Raw genomic sequence first — 6,905 nt, 5'->3', positions numbered from 1 at the left:
CATCTCTGCAAAAAGTATTGAATTCGGTGGAGGTGAACTCTCCCCCACGGTCAGTGCGTAGTATCTTCACTGGGAGAGACAATTGCTTTTCCACCAACACTTTGAACTCTCTGAATTTTTCAAAAGCTTCTAGCTTTCTTTGTATAAAGAACACCCAACTGTGTCTTGAGTAATCATCAGTTAACAAAAAGAAATAGCTATTACCTCCTATGGATGGAGTCTTGATTGGTCCGACGAGATCCGCATGAATTAACTCAATGGAGCTACTCGCTCGCTTTGCCATTCCTTTGGGAAACTTACATGCGTGTTTGCTTTCCTTGAGAGCAAGCTTCGCAGGGTTGTACATTGCTGATGTTTGGTATCCCCGACACCAACTGTTGCTCTGTCAGTTGCTTCAGCTTCTTCACATTTATATGACCAAATCTTCTATGCCAGAGGTTAGAGACCTCTCCATTTTGTGCCGAATAAGCAAATCCGACATCATCTGCTTCCAAAGGGAAAAGGTTGTGGGTTGTCATGCATACCTGTGCTATTCGAGCTTTGGATTCGGCATTCTTGATGTTGCACACTCCTCCGGTGAACTCAACATCATACCCGGAATCCATCAATTGTCCAACGCTTAATAGATTATGAGCAAGGTTGGGGACGAATTGCACATCATTCAAGGTAGTTAGTCTTCCTCTGCTTGAACAGAGAACCACACTTCCAATTCCCTCGACTTTGAGAGCATTCCCATCTCCCACTGTGATTGATCGACATGGAACTGCTTCAAGACTTTGAAACAGATTCACATCACCGGTCATATGGCTGGAGCAGCCGCTATCAATGAGCCAAACTCCTCCTGTTTTCTCAGTTTCTTCACTAATGGCCATAAATGCAACCTCTGTCTCCTCTTTTTCTTTTCCTTTCTCCTTTTCTTCCATTACAATGTTGGCTTCTCTGTTTCTATACCAACACTGGGCTTTCACATGCCCAAATTTCTTGCACACAAAGCATTGAACACCTTTGTGTGTCTTGCTACCTCTCATTTGGGCGACTATCCTCATGCGACCCGAAAGATCGAAGCTTCCTGCCGCCCTCTTCCTCTTCCTCCCATTGTCTCGACGACCACGTCCTCTTCCTCCGACTTGAACATATCCTCTTCCAATGTGAAGAGCTTTTCTCTCCTTCCCGATGTTGTTCTCCTTCGATATTTAGTATGGACTCATGGTTCTTCAACAAGCCACTGAGTTCTTCTACTGTGATCGTGCTGAGGTCTTTTGCGGATATGATGGAGTGAACCACCTGAGAGAATCTTGATGTGAGACCTCTCAAGAGTTTGGACACAACAGTCTTCTGTGGGAGTTCTTCTTTCATAGCTCTAATCTGGTACACAATGTCCAGCACTTTGCTAACATAGTCTTGGACTGTTTCTCCGTGCTTCATCTTAACTGCATCAAATTCCCGTTGAAGAGAATGGATTTGAACAGTTTGATTAGTTGTATTTCCTTGGAATTCTGTTTTGATTGTTTCCTTAGCTTGCTTTGCTGTTTTAGCTTCTGAGATTCTCACAAGGATTCTGGTGTCTAGAGCCTGTTGAATGAGATACAAGGCCTTAGCATCCTTTTTAACACATTCATTCAATCTAGCTCCATCACCTTCTTCGCTGAACCCCTTCTCAACTAGTGTCCACAAATCCTTAGACCTGAACATCGTCTTCATCATCAAGATCCAGAGATTATACTTTTCTCCTTTGAAGAATGGGACGTTTGCATCCCTTGCAGAAGAAAAGCCAGACATTCTACCTGTGATCTCTGATACCACTGTTAGGATCGGGAGAAAAAGAATGTGAACGAACTCTCACAAGGCACTCTGTTTTCACACTCGAAGTGAGTTCTTAATACAACAAAAGAATGAAGGAAGCAATGTAGAGAAGAAGAAGATAAGCGAGATACTACTGAATTCACTCTATATTTTTTTCTCGATCCATTCAAGCATTTAAACAAGCGACTAATGTGCATGCCAAGAAGGCACCATGGTTCATACAACCAGAACATTCGAATTATAAAAATACAAACATAAAGTGATAAACAAATACAACATTAAGATAAAAACAAGGAAAATGAGAATTCCAATTCGATAGCGGTTTTGACATCTCTTCGGTCGTGGTGGAGAGTGAGTGGAGGCTGGGATTGATCGCAGGGAAACACGGGAGCAGGTCTCAGTGGCTTCAGTGAAATGTCTGATCAAGCATCCTCAACAGAGGAATCCAGCATCCAACAACAACTGGGGTATCAACACTGCACAGGAAGAGATAGAAGATAAAATCGGCAAATGGTCTCCGAAGGGGATGACGAGCACTTGTCACCGGAGGAACCAAAGGAATAGGGTTCGTTTTCTTCTTCTTCTTCGTTGAAACTTCTCTTTATACATCTTAGCCTCTTTCATGCATATACATGCATGAATTCTTCTGAAAAGGCGATGGTTGAGGAATTGGCAACGTTGGGAGCGAGTAGTACACACTTGCTCATTCAATGAAGCGAGTTGAATGCAAGCTTGCACCTCTGGGTCGGCAAAGGTCTCCAAGTCATCGGGCTCGCGTCGCGACGCTTTCTTCACGCCCTCGGCAGCTGACTCATCACCCAAGTCTCTTCCATCTTTGGAGGAAAGCTTAACATCTTGGTATATATATTTAACTTTTCAAAACAATATTGTGTTTATATTCATCTAATTAGTATCTTGGCTTGCATACATCTTTGTGATGAGTAGTAATTAACGGAAACGGAACTAGGACTAATTGATAGGGGGCTGAAGGTAAAATGTAGAAAAACTTCATTGTATATTTGGTTTTTTTTCCTTTTCCTTTTCAGAGACTCATAGTTACAAGTATGCTTGGTATGTATTTATATTGTTTCCTCCATTCTAACAAGTCATTAAAATATTGATAATTGTGTATAATTTAAAACCCAAAATTTGAATACACTCCTCCACGTCTCTCCCTAACAGAAATACCACTACTAATTAACATCATCATATATATCATCAGATAAATAATGCTGGGACAACAATAGTAAAACCAACAGTGGAGTATACTGAGGAGGAGACATCTTTGATGTGGGCCACAAACTTTGAGTCTGCTTTCCATTTGTGCCAACTGTCTCACCCCCTCCTTAGGCCATCTCCAATCCAAAACTCTATATTTGGCGCTTCAGTACACAAAAATACAGCTTCTACAGTAAAAGTTTCTCCAACCACCATCTCTATTTTTAACTCTAAAATAGAATATTCTAAAAATATTCTTATCACTTCACACTTTTATATTCATACTAGTAATAAATTTAAGCATCTTTAATTTTTCAATTTTAACCATTGAATTTAATTATTATATTATTTAAAATATAATTTTTTTTAATATTTTTTATAAATATTTATTAAATATAAAATATGATTGATAAACTACAAATATAAATACAAACATTAAATTACATTAATTACTTAATAAAAACATAACATACAAACAATCACCACCAGTGAAAACAACACATTAACAAAAAACTAAAATAACATACAAGCTTTTAATTATCTTCGTCATTTGCATAGTAGCATCTTCTATTAGTCGTTTAAAAGATGATAACTCCAAGATTATGGAGATGTTAGAGAAGACTAATGCAGATCGACAAATGTTCTTAGAAATGCAGAACAAAAATCTTGCTCTTCAACAAATGAGATATGAAGACAAAATTTTGATGCGAGACTTGAATTCTATAGTTGATCCAAATATTCGTGCTTGTATACAAAGCACAACAAGAAAATTTTTACTAGAAAAGAGGACATTTTTCAACAACCACCCCTCCTGGATCTAACATGTTTAATGATATTTTTGAAAATATTGGTGGAAGTGGCAATACCATGCCAGATTATTAGACTCATCTACTTCAACTTTCTTTAGTTGTATTTATTTAATTAAAAATATAAAAATTATATATATAAATTTTATAAAAATAAAAAGAATAAAAAAAGAAAAATAAACTAAAAAAATTAAAATTGAAAAAAACAAGAAAAAGAATAAAAAGATAAAAAAATTAAAAATTAAAATTTAAAACTAAAAACCAAAAAAAGATAAATAATAAAATTAAAAATTAAAAAATTAAAAAATTAAACTGATAATTAAAACTGAAATAAAAAAAAATAAATTGAAAATTAAAAATGAAAACAAAAATAAACTGAAGATTGAAGAAAAAAATAAACTCAAAAGTAAAATTAAAAAAAAATAAATAAAAAAACAAATAGCGTTGCTGCAGTGACGCGCAACTTCTTGCGTGTCACTGTAGCTTTTCTCAAATTTGGAGAATGATTTGGCGCAGGATTGGAGTTAATCCTGCGCCAAATCTGGGTTAAAACGCCAGATTTGCTATAGGGTTGGAGATGCCCTTAAAGCTTCTGGGTCTGCAAGCATAGTGTTCATCTCGTCTGTTGCCGGGGTGGTTGCCGTTCCTTTTGGGTCCCCTTATGCATCAACAAAAGGAGCAATGAATCAGTTGACAAAGAACTTATCCTGCGAATGGGGAAAGGACAACATACGGGCAAATAGTGTCACTCCTTGGCTTACTAGAACTCCTCTAGCTGAAAGTGTAAGGGATAATTAATATTATTATTATTATTTTTTTGTTTGTTGTTATTGGTTTCTAATTAATTGATCATGTTTTGTTCTTAATTTCAGGTGTTTGATTTTGATAATTCTGAATTGATGGAGAAGCTTAGTGAACGGACACCAATTGGGCGTGCTGCAGAAGCTTCTGAGGTGTCACCTCTGGTTGCCTTCTTGTGTCTCCCTGTAGCTTCCTACATCACTGGCCAAACTATATCTGTTGATGGTGGATTAACAGTTAATGGCTTTTTCACTTCCTGATCGGGTGGGGATGAAATATTTGGTCATAAATCAACACCCGTTAAGTTGATGGAACTGTCTTCCTTAATTCCTCCTAGGTATTCACCTATGTTCCTTATGTTGTCAGTTGTTCGTGTTTTTGTTCTTAATTCGTGTTGTTATCGATCCCACACACTTAATGGGATTGTTTATGTTGTTTTTTTTCTATTTCTACCTGTGTGAGCTGGTTTATTTTCCAATCCTTTGATATTTATCCATCTTTTAAAATAAATAAATAAATAAATAAAAATAATTATAGGTCCCTTTGTTGATGTTTATCCATTTTTTTAAAAAATAATAAATAAATAAATAAAAATAAGTTTATTTATCTATTTCTAGCTCCATGATCACTACTAAACAAATAATGTAGTTTTTTTTAAAAAATAATAATAAATAAATAAAAATAAGTTTATTTATCTATTTCTAGCTCCATGATCACTACTGAACAAATAATGTAGTCTAATTAAAATGAATGCTGACAATATAGAATAAAAGAGAAAAAAACAAGAAAAAAAATATAAAAGTAATAGCAAGACCCTGGCCCCTAATTAAGGACAATAGTACTTCTCTTCTCTTATTTTGTGCATTCTTTTCTTAAGTTATAATTAAATGTGATCTTTATCAAATATATATATATATATAATATATAACATATCAGATAATATGAGTGGAGAGAATAATAAAATATCTTTTTTTTTTATTTTTTTATTAAATAATAAATCATATCACATGCATTAAAGCAAAATAGAAAAGAGTCACATGGTTAAAAAAAAAACAATAAATATGATTAATTGACTGTAGTGGGCAAAATAGATGTAAGGGTATTAATAGTCCAAATATAAGGGCATAGATAAAAATATAATAGTCCCATGGCCGGAAATTGAGATAGTTTCCAACTATTTGACTTTAAAAGACAAATATAAATTCTCCCATTACTGATAATGATAGTGGCTCTTTTGGGCTCTTTTTGTTGGTTACTTTACACTTTTTAAAATTTAGGATAAGTTTGATTCGTGAAATGAAAATAGGAGTAATAAGTTTAAAAATAATAAAAGTAATGGGAATAGAAATAAATGTAATAAAAACTATGTTTAGTTGAAAAGATAAGTTATTGAGAATGAAAAAGTGAGGAAAAAATAGCATAAAATTATTTTAATACTTTAGTAAGAAAATTAATATTTATATAAAAATAGTGTGTTATGTATAATGATTTTATAATAACTACATTCTTATTTATAAACTATTTTAAATATTATTATTAATTTTAATTAATATAATTAAATATTTTAATTTAATAATTCATTATTTAATTAGTATGTATTAAGTAGGTTTTTTATTTATAAAATATTCGAGTATGCTTTTATTTTATTGCTATAATTAATTTATTAAATATTTTAATTTAATATTTACTCTATTTAATCGTTATTAATTAACTATGTAAAATATATAATATATAACATATTTGATATTTTAAAATATTTTTATTATAAAATATTCATAATATGAAGCTATGAAAACTTAAAAAAGAAAAAAAAAAATTGGGATGAAAAGAGACAAAAACTATTTAAAAAAAATGGAACATAAATGACATTTCAAATAGAGGTAATGGCCATCACATTTGCAAGAGTAATGGTTACCTGTGAGGGTTGGTGCTGCTCCCGTCACATTACCCATTATGGATACCCAAACATAGACATCAATCACTGGATGTGATGGTTTACCTATTGAAGTTTGCAATTAGCCATACAAAATAGCAATTGTTTTTTTAATGGCGGATGATTATTTTTTTTTAATCCAATTATGATAAAATATGTTAAGAATAATTTTTACAAACTAATATAAAATCAAAACTCATCTTAAATACTAGAATGAATTACTTATCAAATATCTAGGGCTTTATTTTTATAACAAGAAGGTATATGGTGTTTTATTTATTTATTTATTTTTAAACCACCCTTCTCACCTTCATAAAACAAAAAATTTAAAATTTGAATTTTAT

At 33.0% G+C, this 6,905-nt stretch overlaps 1 pseudogene; it reads left to right on the top strand.

The window, feature by feature from the left end:
- The first annotated feature begins 2,439 nt into the window (after positions 1 to 2,439).
- On the top strand, positions 2,440 to 5,008 carry LOC120282268 (annotated as a pseudogene).
- Positions 5,009 to 6,905: the final 1,897 nt, after the last annotated feature.

This window comes from Dioscorea cayenensis, chromosome 18 (genome assembly GCF_009730915.1).
Source record: "Dioscorea cayenensis subsp. rotundata cultivar TDr96_F1 chromosome 18, TDr96_F1_v2_PseudoChromosome.rev07_lg8_w22 25.fasta, whole genome shotgun sequence".
NCBI classification, from domain to species: domain Eukaryota; kingdom Viridiplantae; phylum Streptophyta; class Magnoliopsida; order Dioscoreales; family Dioscoreaceae; genus Dioscorea; species Dioscorea cayenensis.
This window is presented reverse-complemented; position numbering and strand designations above follow the sequence as displayed.